The 24145-nt window shown below is 33.6% G+C and overlaps 1 protein-coding gene and 1 long non-coding RNA gene across 2 annotated transcripts in view; both read right to left on the reverse strand.

Moving 5' to 3' along the window:
- EPHA6 (EPH receptor A6) overlaps positions 1–24145 on the reverse strand; it is a 951964-nt gene that overhangs the window by 780719 nt on the left and 147100 nt on the right.
- LOC143648492 (uncharacterized) overlaps positions 1–24145 on the reverse strand; it is a 60982-nt gene that overhangs the window by 34377 nt on the left and 2460 nt on the right. The gene's annotated exons all lie outside the window — the stretch shown is intronic.

Below are 24145 nucleotides of genomic sequence, written 5' to 3' on the forward strand. Positions count from 1 at the left end.
ATAATAATAAATCTATGTAATAAGAATAAATAAGAATTGTTTCTATGTATACTAAGTGTCCGAGAATAATTATAGATATATGTATATGTATATATACATATACTTGCATATACGTATATATACACATACGTAAAATGAAAATATCACTAATTACCTTTTTAACCTTGAATGAAAAGAACACCATTGTATACTCTATTTTGGTAGTTTCCATGTCACTTTGAATTTGCTCAAATAATCAGCATAATTAGTAACAATATGGAAATATTTTTATTTGGTATTTTCCTCAATATTGACTAATTGATAGGTTAAGCTATTGATTAGGTACAGTTAAATAACATGAAAATGTTAACATGAGTATACTGTATTCAGGTTTAGTGAAAATGAACATGGCAACAAGCATTTAAAGAAGAGAGGTTGCTAAAACAGTAACCATTCATCTAAACCCTCTTAGTGCTATGACCATTTTGCTTGTGTACACATTAGACAGCCAATACTATCTGAATCCTATATTATGATTGAAAGCACTATCATTTCCCCATTTCTTTTTAGTGCTAGTAAATAAAATACAATCAAGACAACTAAATATAATAGGGCTAGGAGCAAATATAATATTCAAAGCTATCACACTGAAAGGACATTTTTGTTAACCTATGTTCTCATATTTAAGATTAATAGTCCTTTAGGAAAAACACATTTGAATATGTAATTCTTTTCGGTAGCTAATTTTTTTAACACATTTAATTTTCACTTACACTCCCATTTGACCACTCTCAAATTTATAATTTTATATAAACTGCATTACACCTGAAAACATTGTAAAATAGTATAAATACTATAAATTGATTTTTAAAAATATTCTCATACTGATTTACCACAGGAATATGACATTGTTATGCCTCTAATAAAATCATAGTTTTTCAATATATATGTCTTAAACAATACAAAAGACAAAAATGTAGAAACATCAGTTTCTGCTTGATACATTTTATCTAATTATTTATAGAAGTCTGTATTTGGTTATGTCAAAGTCATGTCTAATAACATAATAAAGACTGCTGAAAAAATGAGTTTGAAAAGCGAATTATCACTTATGAAAATAGTAATTTATAACTAAAATTAGAAATCCCAAATGTGTTAAGATAGTTTCTTTAATAATTAAACTAAAAAAATTAAACTAAAAATTAATCACTAAGAATAGACCCTAAAAAGAGAAATGAAGACTAATGCTAAAAGTTAGTAGTTTTCAGAAATCTGAAAAAAATAATACTGACTCCCAAGACATTTAACTTATAATCCAAATAGTCTAGTCACTTTGAGTGAAGTATTCTATATACCCACAACCTTCCTTGTGGCTTAGATGTGTGCAAATTTATGTCCTACTATGAATAAAACCCATTAAAACAGGAAAATACATTTCATAATTTGAAACAGAAACTCTCTTAAGAACTTATTTAGCATAAGCAATACAATGTTGTGAAAAAATGCTTTTGATTTAAGAACAGAACCTTCCAAGGTGCAAGTGTTCACCAACATGATACCATAGACATTTAAAGAAAATAATTTAACATTCAATAATCTGAAAACTTGCTGAAATGAAAATGTGATCACAGGAAGTTTATGGTCACAAAAGACTATAAAATAGAAAGCAGGATGACTTGAAGTTTATATAAAATAAGGTTTAACACAATTAGCTGGTTATTCAATTGTTTCAAAATTCCTAGTGAGTGACTAATGAGCTTAGAGGGCAACAGAGAATCAAGAGAAGACAACTGTTATGGTCACATGGGTGGACTGAAACCAATCTGAATTTAATAGTGGTATACAGAATAATTTAGCACAGGAGACAGGGAGAAACAAGAAAATTACAATAATGAAGAAGAAGGATTCTCTGAAGTAAAATTCTGGAAATTTAAATATTGTACATACGAATGTGTGTTAGACTATATTATTTTTATAGTTGAAAAATATTTAAGAGCCTTTAAAATGCCATGTTAAATTATGAGAAATCACCAGAAGTGGAATAATATATGACCACTATTTTTAGTCAGACTCATCATGGGACTTCTCTCTCCAGTGTACACTTTAGATAATATTGGCCTACAGTGAAAATACAGATGTGACAGTGGGAGAGGCTTATGGTAGAAAAATCGTAAAGCTTTCCATTGAATTGCTACTGCAAATACTGATAGCCTTTCTATATACTTCCAAATCTAACTCACTGGATATATTTTAGGCTTACTGAAGTCAGGGGAAAGAATAGACCAAAGTGCTTACTGGTTTTGAGATGCTTTTGGGAGGTATAAACAAATCTAGTTCCTTACTTCTGAGCTATAAAAGGATTCCAATTCTAGTCCTCATTAAAGAGTCTGCTGAAAAAGGGCAGCAATACTCCTGGAACCTTGGAATCTTCTTATACTACTTGTTTCACTGCAGAGTGATAACTTCAATACGCTGTTTTCCTGACCTAAAAAATTAAAGCACAAAATATCCTAACACTGAATGTGGCTAGGTGATGGAACATTATATTAAAAACATTCAGTATTGGATACAAAATAAGGGATTAGAGGAAATATAGAAATAAGAATATTTACACATCATATCGTCAGAAAGTGAAAGTAACATAAAGCTATGATAAGTTAGAAATTCTGGGGATGGGGAGCTTTAAAAAACAGAGCCCCAGAGGGTCACAAAGAAATCTAACATAAATAAAATTTCACAGTCACTGTTTTTAAATGTTAATATTAGATTTTTGTTATTTAAAAATACTTTTTAAAACAGCAACACTGGGATATTTTCAGTTTTTGATTATGGTGAGATAGTTAGTCTCCTACTGATAATAAGGATAAATTCTGGATGCTGAGACACTTAAAGGAGGCAGAAACTAAAGGAGACAGACCCTGGAAAGAAGGAAATCACATTGGTTGAATACCTTCCCAACTCTAGGGAACTTCTCTATTCAAATTTGGTGGGGGATGCAGGGGAGATAACAACCAGGGGAGTGAGAAAGAACTCAAGCAGAAAGCTTCATTTTATTGATCTCTTATTGCAAACTCAGAGGATTGACTTTTTGGCTTTTCAAGCAGGGAAAATTTGGAAAGGGTGATGAGGAGTCATAAAAAGGGGAGGTCTAAAAGCTGCATCTAATACTCCTCAAACTTTACCTGACTTTTAAGCTGTTCTTGTACGGGAGGAAACTAAAAGCAGCCCAGAAAAAAAATCAATGAAAGGCTGAAAGAATTTAGCAGGGGTTTTAGCAGCTGCCCATCAAATGGAAGACAGAGTTTGCAGTTCAAGTTCCAACAAATTGAAGAGGCTTTGTAAATACTCTGGATTCTTACTGAAATACCAGAAAATCCATCCTTAAGAATAAAGACCATGACTCATGACTAAGGGATTTTCTCTACAGCTAAGTTCAAAACCAAAATGGACTGAAATACCCTAACAAAGCCTGAAACCTAACTCCAAAAAAATCAGGTGATCTATGAAAATGTAACTGCCTGCAACAAGAAAACTCAAATGCTTTTAGGAGACAACTACAATATCCAAGGTCTAAAATAGAGAATCCATAATGTCCAGAATGCAATAAAAATTTACCAAGTATATAATGAAAAAGGAATATGCAGCCCAGCATTGAGAAAAATCTGTTAATTGAAACAAATAGAAAAACTAGATACAGAAGTTATTAGCAGAGAAGACTTTACAATAGTTATAACAGGACATCATCAACATGGTAACACAGACATAACTGACAAAATATCCCTAGAAATTAGTGAATTAAATACCAAATCCCAATTTCTTAGAACTATAGGGATGCAGAAGGAATCCATAAATACTAAATCAAAGAAAAAGTAAAATAACAGCTAGAAAACATCTGTCCCGAGCTGCCAGTCCAGTCCCTCTCTCTGGTCAACCCTGCACAGCCTGGGAATCTGGGCCCCTCCCACCTCCCACAAGGGCCAGCAGCAATAGAACCCCATTCATATTCACACAGAGGGACCCAAATCCATAGGCATGTGGGGTGGAACACTCAGCTAAGGAGTGCTGCATACAAAAGAGAGAGACAGAGAGACAGGCAAACAAACACACACACATACACACACACCAGGTAAAACTGCAGGTGGTAAGTGATGTATTCATTCAATCCAACTTCTTAGACTAAAAGTAAATTAGAGGCATGCAACAGCAAATCTGAAATAGACAGAAGAAAGAATCAGTATACTAGAAGCAGGGCAATCAAAATCATACAGTCAGAAGCACAGGCTGAGCAAAGAATGGGAAAACATTGAGCAGTCTCAGGGATTTGAGTGATAGCAAAAAGTGCAAAACATACACGGCGTGGCTGTCCCGGAAGAAGAAGAGAAGGGACAGGGGGCATAAGAACATTTAAGGAAATAATGGCCTACAATTTCCCAACACTAAAGAAAGACATAAATATACATGTCCAAAAAGCACAACATACTCCAAACAGAATAAATCCTAATGGACTCACTCCAAGACACATACTAATCAGAATGCCAAATATCAAAGATAAAAGAGAATTCTGAAAGTAACACAAGAAAGTGAACTATTAAGGGGTCCTCAATAAGACTAAGTGCCAGTTTCTCCTCAGAAACCACAGAGGTGAGGTGATATTATAATACTGTTTAAGGTAACGTAAGAGAAAAACTGGTAGCTAAAGAAAACAGTATCTAGCAAAATTATATTTCAAAAATGAGGGAGGGTTTAAAATATTCACAGATAAACAGAAAATGAGATAGTTCATCAACCAAACACCTCCAGTATAAAAATTACTAAAGGGAATTCTGTAGGTTGAAAGGAAAAGACAGGAAAGAGTGGCTTGCAGCAGTGTGAAGATATGAAGTTCACCAGTAAGGGTAAATAAAAGGCTAAATTCAAAACACAACAGTACTGCATTGTCAATATACAAGTCTACTCTTTTTAATTTCTATAAGAGTCAGAATATAATTGAATATGAAAAGTGATATTTCCTGATAATTAACATGTAGAATACAAAGGGATAAAATGAGACAACAACAAAAACTGGGGAAAGGAGGGCTATGGGAACAAAGAGCATGTATGCTACTGAAGTTAGGTTGTTTATCTTTTCAAATTTGGTTATAGATGCAGATTGTGTAATATAAAGCCCAAGATAACCATGAAGAAAGTATTTAAAATGTACACAGAATCAGAAATGAGGAAGGGATCATTCAGATACATTGCAAAAGATCAACTCTAGGGAAAAGTATCTTGCAGTAAAGAAAAAGAAAGACAAAAAATATATATATATGACATATAAAAACCCAAAGAAAAAATTATTGAAGTATTGCCTTTACAGTAATAGCACAATGTCAAAGGATTAAACTCCCCAATCAAAAGATATAAGCAGCGGAATGGATAAAAAGGCATGACCCAACTATATGTTGTTTACAAGACGCTCAACTTAGACCTAAAACACAAATAGGTTGAAAGGCTGGAAAAATATATTCCATGCAAATAGCAACCTAAAAAGAGCTGGTGTAGCTATCCCAAAACCAGGAAAAATATATGTTATGAGAACAGTTTTTATAGGAGACAAAGAAGGACACTATGTATTAAGAAAAGAGACAATTCACGAAGAACAACAATCACACATATTTATGTACCTAACCATGGTGCCCAAAAATACATGAGGCAAACACCAGCAAAACTGAAGGGAGAAATATATGCACCTATAATGATAATTGGAAACTTCAATACACCACTCTCCTCAATAGACAGAACATCTATATAAGAGTTGGGTCACTTATATAATATGATAAATGAACTAGACCTAACAGATGTATACAGAACACTGCAACCCATAAGCAGTAGGATATACATTCTTCTCAAGTGCACAAGGTTCATTCTCTAAGATAGACCACATGTTGAGTCATAGAAGTCTCAATAAATTTAAAATACAGAAATTATAAAAAGCATCTTCTCTGATTATAAATAAATGAAGCTAGATATCAATACAAGGCAGAGAAATGGAAAAATCTATAAACACATGGAAGTTAAACGAATGACACACTCAAAAATCAGTGGGTCAAAGAAGAAACTGCAAGGTAAATCAATATCTTGAAAAGAATGAAAATCAGAACACAACATATCAAAACTTGTGAAATGAAGAGAAAACAGTACTAAGAGGGAAATTTATAGCTCTAAATGCTTATATTAAATAAGAAGAGCTAAATTCAGAGACCTAATGGCACACCTGGAGGAAATAGAAAAAGAAGAACAAACTAATCCCAAAACTAGCAGGAAGGAAAAAACAACAAGGATGAGAGAGCAATTGAGAATAGAAAAAGATAGAATTAACAAAAGCAAAAGTTGGTTCTTTGAACAGATCAAAAAATTGACAAACCATAGCTAGAATGAAAAAGGAAAAAAAAAAAGAAGACACAAAATCAGAAATGAAAAGTGAAGCATTACTGCTAAACCATAGAAATTAAAAGGATACTATGAACAACTTGTCGCCAAAAAAATTAGACCACCTACACGAAACAAATAAATTCCAAGGAACACAAGAACAACCTATCCTGACTCTGGAATAAACAGAAGACCTCAACAAACCAGTTACAATTAAAGAGATTGAATCAGACACTAAAAATATCTCAACAAAGAAAAACCCAGGACTAGATGGCTACATAGGTGAATTCTACCAATCATTCCAAGATGAATTAATACCTCTACTGCTCAAATTCTCCCTAAAATCTGAAGAACAGGGGACACTACCTAATTTATTTCATGATGCCACATTGCCATAATAACAAAGCCAGACAAAGATACTGCAAGAAAAGAAAATTACAGACCAATTTCTTGTATGAATATAGATGCAAAAATCCTCAACAAAATACTTGTAAATTGGACCCGACAGCACATTAAAAGAATTACACTATGACAGAGTGGGTTTAGTACCAGGTCTGCAAGGATGGTTCAGTACAAGGAAAGCAATGAATGTAGTATGTCACATTAATAAAATAAAGGGGAAAAACTCCAGGATGATTCCCCCTCCATTGAAGCAGAAAAGGCATTTGACAAAATCCAGTATCCTTTCTTGATAAAAGCACTTAGAAAAATAGGAATAGAAGGAAATTTACTCAACATAACATAGAGCATACATATTAAAAAAAAAAAAAAACACTGCTAAAATCATACTCAGTGGTCAGAGACTGAAATCTTTCTCTCTAAGATCTGTAACAAAGCAAAGATGCCCACTATCACCACTGTTATTCAACACTGTGCCAGAAGTTCTAGCCAAAAGGAGTTAGACAAGAAAAATGAATAAAAGATATCAAAATTGGAAAGGAGGAAGTAAAACATTCACTATTTGCAGTTCTTACAAACCTATATATATAGAGAAAAACCTCAAAAAATCTACAACAAAGCTCAAGAGCTAATACAAAAATTCAATGAATTTCCAGGGTACAAGAGCAACACACAAAATCAGCAGTGTTTCCATGTACTAGTATGAGTGATCTGAGGAGGAAATCAAGAAAAAAATTCCATCTACAATAGCAACTAAAATCATAAAATATCTAAGAATAAAGTAAACCAATGCTATAAAGACTTGTACACTAAGAACTATAATGCTAAAAGAAAGAAAAGAAGATCTAAATAAACAGAAGGACATTCATGTTTATGGACTGGAAGACTAAATATCATTAAGATGTCAATTCTACCCAAAATGATTTACAGCTTCTTGGTAATCCCAATCAAAATTCCAACAATCTTCTTTGCCGTCAATTATCAACTTTGTTTGGACAGCTAAGGGACCCCAATAGCCAAACAAATGTTGAAAAACCCTAAAACAAAGCTACAGTGGACAAAACCACATGTTACTGGTATACTCATATTGACAAATGGAATAAAATTGATTGTTCAGAAATAGACTCTCAAATTCATGATCAACTGCTATTTGACACAGCTGCCAAATCCATTCAATTGGGAAAGAACAGTCTCTTCAACAAATGATGCTGACAGAATTGGATATCCAAATGTAAAATAATGAAAGAGGATCCCGATCTCATACCAAAATGAACAAAAAACTGGATCAAAGATTTAAATATAATATCCAGGCCTATAAAACTTCTAGAAGAAAATGTAGGTAAGCATCTACAGGATCTTCTGTTAGGCAATAGTTTATTAGACTTAATAACCAAAGCACTAGCAATGAAAAAAAATAGATAAATGGACCCTCCCCCAAAATACAATCTTTTGTTCAAAGATTTTGTCATGGTAGTGAAAAGCCAACCTATTAAAGGTGAGAAAACATCACATATCCAATAACGGTTTAACATTCAGAATACATAAAGAAATCCTATAACTCAACAATAAAAAGACAAACAACAATTTAAAAATGAGCAAAAGACTTGAATAGACATTTCTCCAAAGAGGACATATAAAAGGCTAAATACAAAGCAATGCTTAACATTACTAGTTGTTAGGGACATTCAAATCAATATCATAATGAGATATCATTTCACACCCACTATAATGGCTACTATTAAACAGTAAACTCCAAGTATTGGGAGGATGTGGAAAAATAGGAATACTCATTGACTGTTAGTGGCAATGTAAAATGGTGGAGCTGCTGCAGAAGAGAGTTGGACAACCAGCAATGCTGCTACTAAGTGCATACCCAAAAGAATTGAAGGCAGAGATTCAAAAAGACTTTTGCATACTAATGTCATAACGGCATTATCCACAATTGCCAAAAGATTGAAACAACCCGTGTCAAGCAACAGATGAAAGGATAAACAAAATATGGTATATACATACAATGGAATATTATTCAGCTGTAAATAGGAATTAATTCTTTATGCTTGCAACACGAATGAACCTTGAGGACATTATGCTGAGTGAACTAAGCCAGAAACAAAAGGAAAAATATTGTATGATCTCATTCATATGAACTAATTATTATAATAGGAAATCACAGAGTTAAAATCTAGAATGTAGTTTATCAGATGAAAGAATGGCGTAAGAGAATGGGGAGCTGATGCTTAACTTGTACAGAATTTCTATTTAGGCTAATTGTAAAGTTTCAAATGGATGGTGGTAATATTTGCACATTACTGTGAGGGTAATTAACAGCACTGAATTATACAGATGAATGCGGTTAAAAGGGAACGCCAAGGTGGGCAATGGTGGCTCAGTGGCAGAATTCTCACCTGTCATGCCAGAGACCCAGGTTTGATTTCCAGAACCTGACCATGCCAAAAAAAAGAAACCATAAGTCATATATGCTACCAGAAAAAAAATTAAAAGATGAAGAATAGGACCGTATAACAACGAATCCTATTGTAGATAATGGACAACAGTTTATGGTACATGTATAAGAATGTTCTTTCATGAATTATAACAAATATACAATGTTAATCATAGCATTATGGAAAAACACCTAATGTAAACTTGAACAACAGTTAATAGTACTATTTTAATAATTATCCATCAATTGTAACAAAGTAATCAGTTAAAAAAATCAGTGCAGTTATAAAAAATGCTATCATAAACTGGAACAAATGTCCCACACCAATGCAAGGTGATAGGGTTGTGAATGGGAACCTGTGTTTTATGCATGATTTTTCTGTAAACCCACAACTTCTTTAAGAAAAAAAAAAATTAGCCTATGATAAATCTATTAACAATTTTGTAAGGAAAGATGACTACAATGAACAAAGATATGGAGAATTTCAAGGGAGTTAAAACAAACAAAAACAAAAAACTGAAATTCTTAAACTGAAAAATGCTATATCTGAATTCAAGCATCCATTGGACATTTTTATCCATAACATACTGGACACAAAAGAAAGAAAGGATCAGTGAACTTGAAATGTACATAAATAGAAATCAGACACAGTGAAGCAAACAGAAGGAAAGAAGATTAAAAAAGAAAAAAAGAAGAACTAGAACCTCAATGATCTGAAAGTTAGTATGACGGTGTCCTAAACACGTGCATTTGGAAACCCAAGAAGAAAGAGAGATTGGGGTAGAAATATTATTTGAAAAATAATAGAGAAAAATTTTCTCTTTTCCAAGAGATCTAAGGAGATCAGTGAATTCTAAATAGAATAATAATAATTATGTTTATTTATAATAATACAATTTTATTATATAAATTTATTTATAATTTATACTTAATTATATTTATATACATGAAAATTATTATGAACCATTGCTTCTTTTTAAATTAGTATTTAAGAGATTTTAATGACAAACATCATTTATTTTTTATAAAACAAACCTGCGAACTAACATATGAATCACTGTAATAATTAACAAGAATACTGAATTCTTGAAAATATAAGGGGTTTCAGTTATTTGAAAAATCTAGGGTTCCAAATAAAAAATACAATAACCTTAAAATATTCTTGAAAAGTATAAATACTGTAATTGACCAAGTGATGTATGATGTGACTTGTTTCTTTTGATGTTATATATTTTATTAACATACTTTTCAAAAATTAGTATTGGCATATACCATTTATTTTTTAGAATTATTATATACTGAGGATATGGAGCTGTCTTATAAGAAGAAATATTTAGCCAGTGATCATTTAAAATTGTATGGATTATTAAAGTGTCTAGTTCAAAAATGCACATAGGAAACCTCTAAATATTGAGGACCTTGAAGAAGTTCTATGGGCTCTAAAAGGGATGATGAGCCAATTTATGCAGAGGCAATGTCAATGGTCAATTTCAGTAATCAACTGGGAAGTAAAGAACTGCAAATAAAAACATTTTTAGTCTATTAAATTGGTCATACAATAAAACTCAATATGAATGCACTAAGGAGAGTTCTAAAAAGCCAACTGAGTAAAATGTGGAGTTGCATTATTGGGAAGTTTATAAATCAACCGAGATGAGCCTGATGGGTAAAATGAGAACCAATTACCAATCATGCTACCCATATTTGCATTATTTCCAGTAATCTTAATGCAGGATTTCAAATAACTTACAAAAACGTTGGCAAAGCATATTCTTACAAAATGCTGATGGAAGCGGAAGCTATTAAAGAACTTTGAAGAAAATTATGGTAATTAATTTTTTCAACAAATAGTAATTTCATGCTATTTGCCAGATAATGGTCTAGGTACTTGAGAGAGTCATGAACAAAGTTCATAAACATCTCTGACCTTGTACAACTTACCTCTACCAGTAACATGCATTAAAAGCCTTACGATTTTGCAGAGTATTTGGATACAAATAAAATTTACTTGTAAGGTTTATTAAGGAAAATATTTTACTTTATTATTGGTCATTACTGAGTTCATGTAGTTGTTTGAAGACACCTGTTTTTGCAGAAGGTGGGTGGGTAGGTAGGTGTGTTTTGGGGAAGGGAGTGTGGGAAATGAAAATAACAATTTTCAGAAATTTGTGAAATTACTAGTAATATGACTTTTTATGTAATAAATGATACAATTCTGTTTCTATGCTAAAAATTATGTTACCTCAACTCACTTCAGAGCCTTTTGAATCAATTATTACAAAAGAATATTGTTAGAAAACACTATGGTAATTAAGAAATTTCTCACAAATGACAACTATTGTGGTTATTTCCTGTTGCATGACTGGATGATCATCATAGGGTTGTTTATGGTAGTACAAAATAAAAACAAGTTAAACGTTTACACTGTTTCACTTCTCTGACTCCTTGATCCACATCTAGTTGTTTCAAATACTTAATTTCCCCCAATTTCAAGTTAAAGTTTATAACTCTTTATATATCCCTTTAACTTCACATTACATTATTCTGTTCCAAAAAGTTCTCAAATATCCTACACTTTCTTGTACTTTCATAAGTGTCTGAGACGGGATCCTGACTTCTTTCTATATTCTCACCTCCTGCAAGGTGGAACTGTAGACTTGTAAGAGAACTCTGTTAAAACTAATTTAATTTGGAGAACTTTGGGAATCAAGGTAACATTTGGGAAATCCTAAGCAAGAGTGTTATCTAGTTGCCCTGTAGCAAAGTCTGCATTGTAAAAGTGTAAAATATTTAGACTAAAGTTTTCATAAAATTCTTTAGCTAAAATAATCGGAAATGAACCACAAAATAAGGTCTATAGCTTTTGAAACTCGGAGATCCAATAATTAAATATAGCATTAGGAAAAGAGAGACATACTAAGGGAGTACCTCTAAATACTGCAGATTAATCCTATTAAAAATATAGCATGTCTTAATTATTTATAATTTGTGTGGTTTAAGTAATGTGAAAATGTTTAATACATGGAAAAACTTTCTCCCTATAGGATTCTGACAAAATAATGAAACATAAAAGGTAGGTTGGATAGTTGAAGTGGACTCTATGAAATAATCATTAAAAATATAACATGAAAATATTCAAAAAACAGAAAAGACTACAGGAGGATATATTTAAATTTGGATGTACTGTATCACCTAGATTTAATAATTCCAAATACTGTAATTTTTGTTTCCATTTAAGTATTTTAATGTAAATTTCAGACATCAAAACATTTTACCCACTTAGCCTGACTCTTCGAAAAGTAGTCAGTTTCCTATATAACCATAATATCATTATGATACCTAACAAAATTGAGAATGATTCTTTAAAGTTACTTGAGAATTAGTCTATTTTCTAATTTATGTACATATCCAAGTAATTCGCATAGCAATGTAGCTGTATTTTTTTTTTTTAATTCGAAGAGTTCCTTCTCCCAAATATTTCACCTAGTGATTTTGCCATCCTTTCACAATCTTTGCTGAAATATTCTATTAGGTAGTTGAAAAATGGTGATTTTCTAATTTTATCATTTCTTCTATTTAATAGGAGGCATGAACTGGGACCATTTGCTTACCTAGAAATAGAGTTCCTACTGAAAGTAAGCATACAAGCTTAATTCTCTCCTTTAATTGTAAATTTTCAGAGTAAGAGTTTCTACAACTGTAACCCTCAAAAGTGAAATATCACACTCATTAGAATGGCTGCTATTAAATAAACAGAAAACAAGTGTTGGAGAGTATCTAGAGAAATAGGAATACTCATTCATTGGTGGCAATGTAAAATGTTGCAGCCCCTATGGAAGACAGTTTAGCAGTTCCTCAGACATCTAAGTATAGAACTACCATGTAACCCAGAAATCCCACTACTAGCTATATATATTTCAAAGAGTCGAAAGCATACGTTCGAACAGATATTTGTACACCAATGTTCATAATGGTGCTAATTCACAGTTGACAAAAGTTGGAAGCAACCCAAGTGTCCAGCAACAATGATTGGATAAACAAAATATGATATATACATATAATGTATTGTTATTCATCCATAAAAAGGAATGAAATCCTAATAAATGAGACAACATGGATGAACCCTAAAGACATCATATTGAGTGAAATAAGCTACAGGTAAACAGACAAATATGGTATGATCTCACTGATATGAAATCATTAGAATTGAAAAAATAATAAATGAAAATAAAATTATAAATGAGGTTCATTATCTCCTGTTGCTATCTCTTCAATATTCTATTAAAGGGATTAAACTCTTTGCAATGTATAAAATCACTTTTTATGTCAATTAATTTGATTTGATTTTAAAGTTCAAATTTAAATATCTTTTGTTGTAGGAAGAGAAGTCATTCACTGATAGAGAAAATTCATGTAAGTTCTCTATTTTGGTAAGTTATTAATGTCTTCCTCGAACAGCCATGTTCTAGTCTGCTCACTGCTGGAATACAATATACCAGAAATGGAATGGCTTTTAAAAAGGGGAATTTAATGAGTTCCTAGTTTACAGTTCTAAGGCCAAGAAAATGTCCCAATCAAAACAAGTCTATAGAAATGTCCAATTTAAGGCATCCGGGGAAAGATACCTTGGTTCAAGAAGGCCGATGAAGTTCAGGGTTTCTCTCTCATCTGGAAAGGCATATGGTGAACACAGTCACAGTTTCTCTCTTGCTTGGAAGGGCACATGGTGAGCAAGGCATCGTCTCCTACCTTCTCTCCTGGCTTCCTGTTTCACGAAGCTCCCGGAGAGGCACCCTCCCTCTTCATCTCCAAAGGTCTCCGGCTTGCAGACTCTGCTTTGCAGCGCTGCAGCATTCTCTGCTCTCTCCAAATCTCTCATTCTCCAAAATATTTCCTCTTTTATAGGACTCCAATAAAGCAATCAAGACCCACCCAAATGGAGGGAGACATGTCGTCCCCTAACCCAGTTCAACAACCATTCTTGACTAAATCACATCATCCAGGGAGATGATCTGATTAAAGTCCCAAATATACAGTACTGAATAGAGATTACTCTACCTTTACAAAATGATATTCTGACCAAAACATGGCTTTTCTAGGGGCATACTTCCCCTCAAACCAGCACAAGCCACTTCTCATGATTAGAAACAAAAGATAAAACTGACTTAAAAAAAAACTGACTTTTTTTTATCTTGCTTTTCTTTACTTGACTTGTAATGCTAGTATTTTGAATGCTTTTTAAGAAACCTTTGCCTATTCCAAGATCATACATTATCCTGTGATGTTTTTTCCTACAAGCTTTATGGTTTTAGCTTTTATATGTTCCTACATTAAAACTAGTTTTTAAACTATTACTAAAATGAAATTACCAAGTTATTGGCAAAGGAGAACTTTACAAATTTCAGATATATTCTATCAGATTTAGTATGAGTTTTATTCACTCCTTTACTTCTCCTATAAAATAAGAGGACCAAAGGAATGGAAAATGAAGGGGATAAAACAACAACTTCAAACTGTGCATACTAGTACAAGGAGCTTGCAGCAGAGATTTGTCAAAAGAAGAAATATTAAGAAAGTACTATTAGAGATGGGCACACATTCCTAATTAGCCAAAGGCATAGATTTTCATATCTATGAAACGTTAAATAATATCCAATACCTAAAAAGTTATTACAGTCAATTATAATTTCTGACTCAGTAGAGCAAAAAACGATGATTTCTCTTATTGAAATAGACATAAATATTAAAAAAATCCCTAAAGTAAAATTAAATGATGTGCCAAAATGAATAATTTTAAAGCAAGAGACAGCATTCCTTTGTAGATGATATTAATGTACTTTTGTGAATTTCTATGAAACCTATTATCCTGTCACAAACTTTAATTGAATTCTTCCTAAACTTCTTTTCATATATATTTTATACATAGATGTGTAAATTTAATCCTTACTCTCAAACCTGAATTTATAAGCTTTTGCTATTCCCAAAAAGTTTCTCCAATTTTCAGTAATGTTCATGATACTTCTTTTTTTCCTGGTTTATATGGTGATATTCTAATGAATGACCAAACAATGTGCTGTTAATATTAATGAAAAAAAAGACAAAAAAATCTTTAAAATTTGCAAAGCATAGGTATTTTTCTTAAATTACAGTTATTAGAAGTGGCTGTATTTTATCCTTGCCTATATTTTATTTATGAATAAAAAAGTGGGTGAATGAATAATATCTTAAATTTGGTTTTATGTTAACTATCAAATTTTTCAGTTTATGGTAAGAAATTGTGTCATGAATATTTTATGAAAATAACATTTCTTGATTCATCTATTTGGATCTACTTTAAAAATTAATCAAGAGAAGTAAGGTGCATGCGTCTTGGTTCCTCCTCCAGAGCAACTACTAGGTGAACAGAAACAGTGCAGAACAGCTCCTGGGGCCACGGAAGGGAATGGACACACCGTACCCCAGTCTGGACTGGCTAGACTGACTACGAGACTCTGCTGCGCTGAGATCCCCGAGCGGCGCGCGCTTCCCCAAGCCGCGGCAGCTGGCGGCCGGAGCTCCTCCCTTCCTCCTTCCCGGGCCGCCTGAGAGTCTCGGAGAGGCAAGTTTCCCCAGCCGCAGTGGCCGGTGCCGCTCTTCTGCGGTCGGCTTCCTGGACCGGCTACGAGTCTCGGATCAGAGGGCTACCCAAGCCGCGGTGGACGGCGACCGGCGCCCCTCTCCCACGGGTGGCTTCCGGGTCCGGTGGCAAGTTCCCCGGGCCGCAGTGGCCAGCGAACGGCACCCCTCCAGGGAGAAGAGTGAATTTCTGACAGTGGCAGGGACTGGGTCCAACCAAACACCAATAGGGGCATTAATAAAGGAGCCACAGGGTCCCCTCAAGCCACGGCGGCTGGTGCCCCCACCACGCGTGGCCCCCCGGTCCAACTGAGAGAATTGGATCGGAAATCCCCAGGCCACAGAGAACGGTGACCGGGGGGATTCCTTCCAAACACGTGATACAAACGTGTGCCACGAGCGCCACCTACTGGGCAGAATAAGAAAAACAGAACCCAGAGATTTCACAGAAAAACCTTCCAACCTGTTGGGTCCAATACCCACGGAAATCTACTAAATGCCCAGACACCAGCAGAAGATAACGGACCACGCTCAGAAGACTGAAAATATGGCCCAGTCAAAGGAACAAACCAATAGTTCAAATGAGATACAGGAGCTGAGACAACTAATGCTGAATATTCAAATGAGATACAGGAGCTGAGACAACTAATGCTGAATATTCAAATGAGATACAGAAGCTGAGACAACTAATGCTGAATATACGAACAGAAATGTTAAACCTCTTCAAAAACGAAATCGATAAATTGAGGGAGGACATGAAGAAGACATGGGCTGAACAAAAAGAAGAACTAGAAAAACTGAAAAAACAAATCACAGAACTTATGGAAGTGAAGGATAAAATAGAAAAGATGGAAAAAACAATGGATACCTACAATGATGGATTTAAAGAGACAGAAGATAGAATTAGTGATTTGGAGGATGGAACATCTGAATTCCAGAAAGAAACAGAAACTATCGGGAAAAGAATGGAAAAATTTGAACAGGGTATCAGGGAACTCAAGGACAATATGAACCTCGCAAATATACATGTTGTGGGTGTCCCAGAAGGAGAAGAGAAGGGAAAAGGAGGAGAAAAACTAATGGAAGAAATTATCACTGAAAATTTCCCAACTCTTATGAAAGACCTCGCAAATATACATGTTGTGGGTGTCCCAGAAGGAGAAGAGAAGGGAAAAGGAGGAGAAAAACTAATGGAAGAAATTATCACTGAAAATTTCCCAACTCTTATGAAAGACCTAAAATTACAGATCCAAGAAGTGCAGCACACCCCAAAGAGATTAGACCCAAATAGGCATTCTCCAAGACACTTACTAGTTAGAAGGTCAGAGGTCAAAGAGAAAGAGAGGATCTTGAAAGCAGCAAGAGAAAAACAATCCATCACATACAAGGGAAACCCAATAAGACTATGTGTAGATTTCTCAGCAGAAACCATGGAAGCTAGAAGAAAGTGGGATGATATATTTAAATTACTAAAAGAGAAAAACTGCCAACCAAGACTCCTATATCCAGCAAAATTGTCCTTCAAAAATGAGGGAGAAATTAAAACATTCTCAGACAAAAAGTCACTGAGATAATTTGTGACCAAGAGACCAGCTCTGCAAGAAATACTAAAGGGAGCACTAGAGTCAGATACAAAAAAGACAGAAAAGAGAGGTATGGAGAAGAGTGTAGAAAGAAGGAAAATCAGATATGATATATATAATACAAAAGGCAAAATGGTAGAGGAAAATATTATCCAAACAGTAATAACACTAAATGTTACTGGACTGAATTCCCCAATCAAAAGACATGGATTGGCAGAATGGATTAAAAAACAGGATCCTTCTATATGCTGTCTACAGGAAACACATCTTAGACCCAAAGATAAACATAGGTTGAAAGTGAAAGGTTGGGAAAAGATATTTCATGCAAATAACAACCAGAAAACAGCAGGAGTGGCTATACTAATATCCAACAAATTAGACTTCAAATGTAAAACAGTTAAAAGAGACAAAGAAGGACACTATATACTAATAAAAGGAACAATTAAACAAGAAGACATAACAATCATAAATATTTACGCACCGAACCAGAATGCCCCAAAATACGCGAGGAATACACTGCATACATTGAAAAGGGAAATAGACTCATATACCATAATAGTTGGAGACTTCAATTCACCACTCTCATCAATGGACAGAACATCTAGACAGAGGATCAATAAAGAAATAGAGAATCTGAATATTACTATAAAAGAACTAGACTTAACAGACATTTATAGGACATTACATCCCACAACAGCAGGATACACCTTTTTCTCAAGTGCTCATGGATTATTCTCAAAGATAGACCATATGCTGGGTCACAAAGCAAGTCTTAACAAATTTAAAAAGATTGAAATCATACACAACACTTTCTCGGATCATAAAGGAATGAAGTTGGAAATCAATAATAGGCGGAATGCCAGAAAATTCACAAATACATGGAGGCTCAACAACACATTCTTAAACAACGAGTGAGTCAAAGAAGAAATTGCAAGAGAAATTAGCAAATACCTCGAGGCGAATGAAAATGAAAACACAACATATCAAAACTTATGGGACACAGCAAAGGCAGTGCTAAGAGGGAGATTTATTGCCCTAAATGCCTATATTAGAAAAGAAGAAAAGGCAAAAATGCAGGAATTAACTGTCCACTTGGAAGAACTGGAGAAAGAATAGCAAACTAATCCCAAAGCAAGCAAAAGGAAAGAAATAACAAAGATTAGAGCAGAAATAAATGAAACTGAAAACATGAAAACAATAGAGAAAATCAATAAGACCAGAAGTTGGTTCTATGAGAAAATCAATAAGATTGATGGGCCCTTAGCGAGACTGACAAAAAGAAGAAGAGAGAGGATGCAAATCAATAAGATCAGAAATGGAAGAGGAGACATAACTACTGACCTCACAGAAATAAAGGAGGTAATAACAGGATACTATGAACAACTTTACGCTAATAAATACAACAATTTAGGTGAAATGGACGGGTTCCTGGAAAGACATGAACAACCAACTTTGACTCAAGAAGAAATAGATGACCTCAACAAACCAATCACAAGTAAAGAAATTGAATTAGTCATTCAAAAGCTTCCTAAAAAGAAAAGTCCAGGACCAGACGGCTTCACATGTGAATTCTATCAAACATTCCAGAAAGAATTAGTACCAACTCTCCTCAAACTCTTCAAAAAAATCGAAGTGGAAGGAAAACTACCTACTTCATTCTATGAAGCCAACATCACCCTCATACCAAAACCAGGCAAAGATATTACAAAAAAAGAAAACTACAGACCAATCTCTCTAATGAATATAGATGCAAAAATCCTCAACAAAATTCTAGCAAATCGTATCCAATAACACATGAAAAGAATTATACATCATGACCAAGTAGGATTCATCCCAGGTATGCAAAGATGGTTCAACATAAGAAAATCAATTAATGTAATACACCATATCAACAAATCAAAGCAGAAAAATCACATGATCATCTCAATTGATGCAGAGAAGGCATTTGACAAGATTCAACATCCTTTCCTGTTGAAAACACTTCAAAAGATAGGAATACAAGGGAACTTCCTTAAAATGATAGAGGGAATATATGAAAAACCCACAGCTAATATCATCCTCAATGGGGAAAAATTGAAAACTTTCCCCTAAGATCAGGAACAAGACAAGGATGTCCACTATCACCACTATTATTCAACATTGTGTTGGAGGTTCTAGCCAGAGCAATTAGACAAGAAAAAGAAATACAAGGCATCAAAATTGGAAAGGAAGAAGCAAAACTATCACCGTTTGCAGATGATATGATACTATACGTCGCAAACCCGGAAAAATCCACAACAAAACTACTAGAGCTAATAAATGAGTACAGCAAAGTAGCAGGTTACAAGATCAACATTCAAAAATCTGTAGCATTTCTATACACTAGCAATAAACAAGCGGAGGGGGAAATCAAGAAACGAATCTCATTTACAATTGCAACTAAAAGAATGAAATACCTAGGAATAAATTTAACTAAAGAGATGAAAAACCTATACAAAGAAACCTACAAAAAACTGTTTAAAGAAATCACAGAAGAGCTAAATGGATGGAAGGGCATACCGTGTTCATGGATTGGAAGACTAAATATAGTTAAGATGTCAATCCTACCTAAACTGATTTACAGATTCAATGTAATACCAATCAAAATTCCAACAACTGATTTTTCAGAAATAGAAAAACCAATAAGCAAATTTATCTGGAAGGGCAGGGTGCCCTGAATTGCTAAAAACATCTTGAGGAAAAAAAACGAAGCTGGAGGTCTCGCGCTGCTTGACTTTAAGGCATATTATGAAGCCACAGTGGTCAAAACAGCATGGTATTGGCATAAAGATAGATATATCAACCAATGGAATCGAATAGAGTGCTCAGATATAGACCCTCTCATCTATGGACATTTGATCTTTGATAAGGCAGTCAAGCCAACTCACCTGGGACAGAACAGTCTCTTCAATAAATGGTGACTAGAGAACTGGATATCCATATGCAAAAGAATTAAAGAAGACCCATATCTCACACCCTATACAAAAGTTAACTCAAAATGGATCAAAGATCTAAACATTAGGTCTAAGACCATAAAACAGTTAGAGGAAAATTTAGGGAGATATCTTATGAAACTTACAATTGGAGGCGGTTTAATGGACCTTAAACCTAAAGCAAGAGCTCTGAAGAAGGAAATAAATAAATGCGAACTCCTCAAAATTAAACACTTTTGTGCATCCAAGAACTTCATCAAGAAAGTAGAAAGACAGCCTACACAATGGGAAACAATATTTGGAAATGACATATCAGATAAAGGTCTAGTATCCAGAATTTATAAAGAGATTGTTCAACTCAACAACAAAAAGACAGCCAACCCAATTACAAAATGGGAAAAAGACTTGAACAGACACCTATCAGAAGAGGAAATACAAATGGCCGAAAGGCACATGAAGAGATGCTCAATGTCCCTGGCCATTAGAGAAATGCAAATCAAAACCACAATGAGATATCATCTCACACCCACCAGAATGGCCATTATCAACAAAACAGAAAATGACAAGTGCTGGAGAGGAGGCGCAGAAAGAGGCACACTTATCCACGGTTGGTGGGAATGTCAAATGGTGCAACCACTCTGGAAGGCAGTTTGGCACTTCCTCAAAAAGCTGAATATAGAATTGCCATCTGACCCCGCAATACCATTGCTGGGTATCTACTCAAAGGACTTAAGGGCAAAGACACAAACAGACATTTGCACACCAATGTTTATAGCAGCGTTATTTACAATTGCAAAAAGTGGAAACAGCGAAAATGTCCATCAACAGACGAGTGGCTAAACAAACTGTGGTATATACATACGATGGAATATTATGCAACTTTAAGACAGGATAAACTTATGAAGCATGTAATAACATGGATGGACCTAGAGAACATTATGCTGAGTGAGTCTAGCCAAAAACTAAAAGACAAATACTGTATGGTCCCACTGATGTGAACCGACATTCGAGAATAAACTTGGAATATGTCATTGGTAACAGAGTCCAGCAGGAGTTAGAAACAGTGTAAGAAAATGGGTAATTGGAGCTGAAGGGATACAGACTGTGCAACAGGACTAGATACAAAAACTCAAAAATGGACAGCACAATAATGCCTAATTGTAAAGTAATCATGTTAAAACACTGAATGAAGCTGCATCTGAGCTATAGGTTTTTGTTTTTGTTTTTGTTTTTACTATTATTATTATTACTTTCATTTTTTTTTCTCTATATTAACATTATATATCTTTTTCTGTTGTGTTGCTAGTTCTTCTAAACCGATGCCAATGTACTAAGAAACGATGATCATGCATCTATGTGATGATGTTAAGAATTACTGATTGCATATATAGAATGGTATGATTTCTAAATGTTGGGTTAATTTCTTTTTTTTCCATTAATTAATAAAAAAATTAATCAAGAAACACACTGAGTTCATTATATAATATTATAACCTAACGATATAAAAAATCATTAATTAATGACTACAATTAAGTCATGTAGTACTATGACTTAAAGAAACAAAATATCACTTTTATTAGTCAAAAACACAAGTACTTAAATATGATATTTAAAAATGAATTTAAAAATCATATACTATGTTTTTAAATCACTACAACTGCTTTTTGTTCATCCCTCATATAAAAGTTGGAATTTAGCATTTCTTTAAAATGTAATAGGTTAATACTGGATAAATGACTATACAATTAGGACAAATAATGGTAAAACAGACTGAGGTAAATGATCTCTGAAAATGGTAAATAATCCTACACCACCAAGAAAATTTATGCTTAATTCTATAGAATATTGAGTTATGTCATATGATTTATAAACAATTAGCTATCTTTTTTCTTGCCCTGTTAGGGAATACATAAAATATAATGATAATGATAATAATAATAATATCATTATCGTTATTGCTAATACTACTTAAAACTTTTATAGCCATAAGAATTTTTTATGAAGGCCCAGAGCCCTAGGAGTGCACTGACAGGTGATATTTCTTTTAGTCTCCAGAGTCTTGGGACAACTGGAAGGTAAAACATAAAATTGTGGAACAATTAGCCATACCAAACTCTGAAATCTGTTCTATAACTACCCTATTACAATGTACTTTGAAACATATTGCTTTTTTGCATGTTATATTCATAACAAAAAGTGTTTAGAAAAAGAAAAAAAATTAAGCAAGCTATGAATTTGAGCACTTAGTCTCATAGAAGAGCAATATATAAATGTAAAGTCTGCATTCATATATGAATTAATTTTCATCTATCACATCCTCCCCCAAAAAAGATATAAAATATGGTGCAAAAGCATTAAAATGCACTCTATGTGATTTTTAATGCCTTTTCCACTCATATCTCTCGGCAGTCCTTACAAGTTGCTTTCCATCAATGAGAGGTCAAAGCACTTTAAAACATGAAGAAAAAGCAACACCTTCATATATTAACTATCATTGTTAGAAAAAAATTATCTTATGTGCTTTAGTACAACTCTTTAAATCTTAAAGTTAAGGCATTTAAAATTATATTTTTTCCATATTTGAATAACAATAGATTATAAATATTTAACAAGTAGATGCAAAATTCTAACATTTATCCAGTTGAAAAAGTATACTACTAGTTGCTTTATCTCTATGCATTGCAAATCTCAGTCATGATTGGATCATCAAAATAATTCAGTAGGTCATTACTGCAAACAGAGACAGAGAGGTGAGTTGGGAGGGAGAGGAGGAGAGAGAAAGGAAACTAGGAAAAGTAAAATAGGAAATAATGCTAAGCATTATTTTCACAATTTTTAAACAAGTTTGTATGTGTTTATAGACGTAGGGTTGCAGTGTAAAAATCATTCTGATTATGAAGCATAGCAAAAAAAAAAAAAACGTTTTGCAAGATCCTGCAGAGAAGCTCCTTAGGGGAAAAAAGTTCTTTAGCTGTGATTGTAAAATTGAAGACTATAAGAATGTACTGTAATGATTCGGGAATAATACAAATCCTATACTTATGAGATTTCCAGGTATTAGGTTACAGAAGTCAATTAAAACACATTGATTTCTCATTTTGCAAATTTCCTTATGTTATTTAAATTAACTTCTTGCATTCCTGATTGCTCAATATTTTGAACTCATTGATTTGTGATTTGGAGACAACTAATAATAATAATAATAAATAATAATAGTCACTTTGGGTGGTAATAATTCTCTTAATCAAATAAACAGCTTTACTGCCATTCTCCATAATAGACCTAAATTTCTTCCTACCCTGTTAGGACAAATCTTTCAATCTCCTACTCATTACTTACTTCACACAGTCGTCCCTACTTCTCCTCTTTCTCCCTCTGATTACCTGTTTCCTTTAAGGGTCCCTTCAAGGCAACTACATATATTTTTTTCTCTGATGTTCAGTATTGCAGAAGAACATTTATTAATAATTTAATAAATGACCATAATACTATCATGTTAATTTTAACAAAAAGGGGAGATTAACTACAGAAAAAGGAAAAACCTATGCATCCAACTACTCTGTGCATTTACAATTATGAGAACTGCCAATTATGCTTTTTACTCATATCTCCCCACCCAGTTAAAGATCACCATTTCTCTCTTTAATTCAAAGAGAGAGAGAGACAATGTTTACTATATTGAGTTTTCCTAAAGGCTCTCTACCCAATCTCTTAAATCAAAAAGGTAAATATAATTACCCCTTTTAGGTGTCCCTGAAACTAAGAGG

The sequence above is a fragment of the Tamandua tetradactyla genome, chromosome 10 (genome assembly GCF_023851605.1).
Source record: "Tamandua tetradactyla isolate mTamTet1 chromosome 10, mTamTet1.pri, whole genome shotgun sequence".
Classification (NCBI taxonomy): domain Eukaryota; kingdom Metazoa; phylum Chordata; class Mammalia; order Pilosa; family Myrmecophagidae; genus Tamandua; species Tamandua tetradactyla.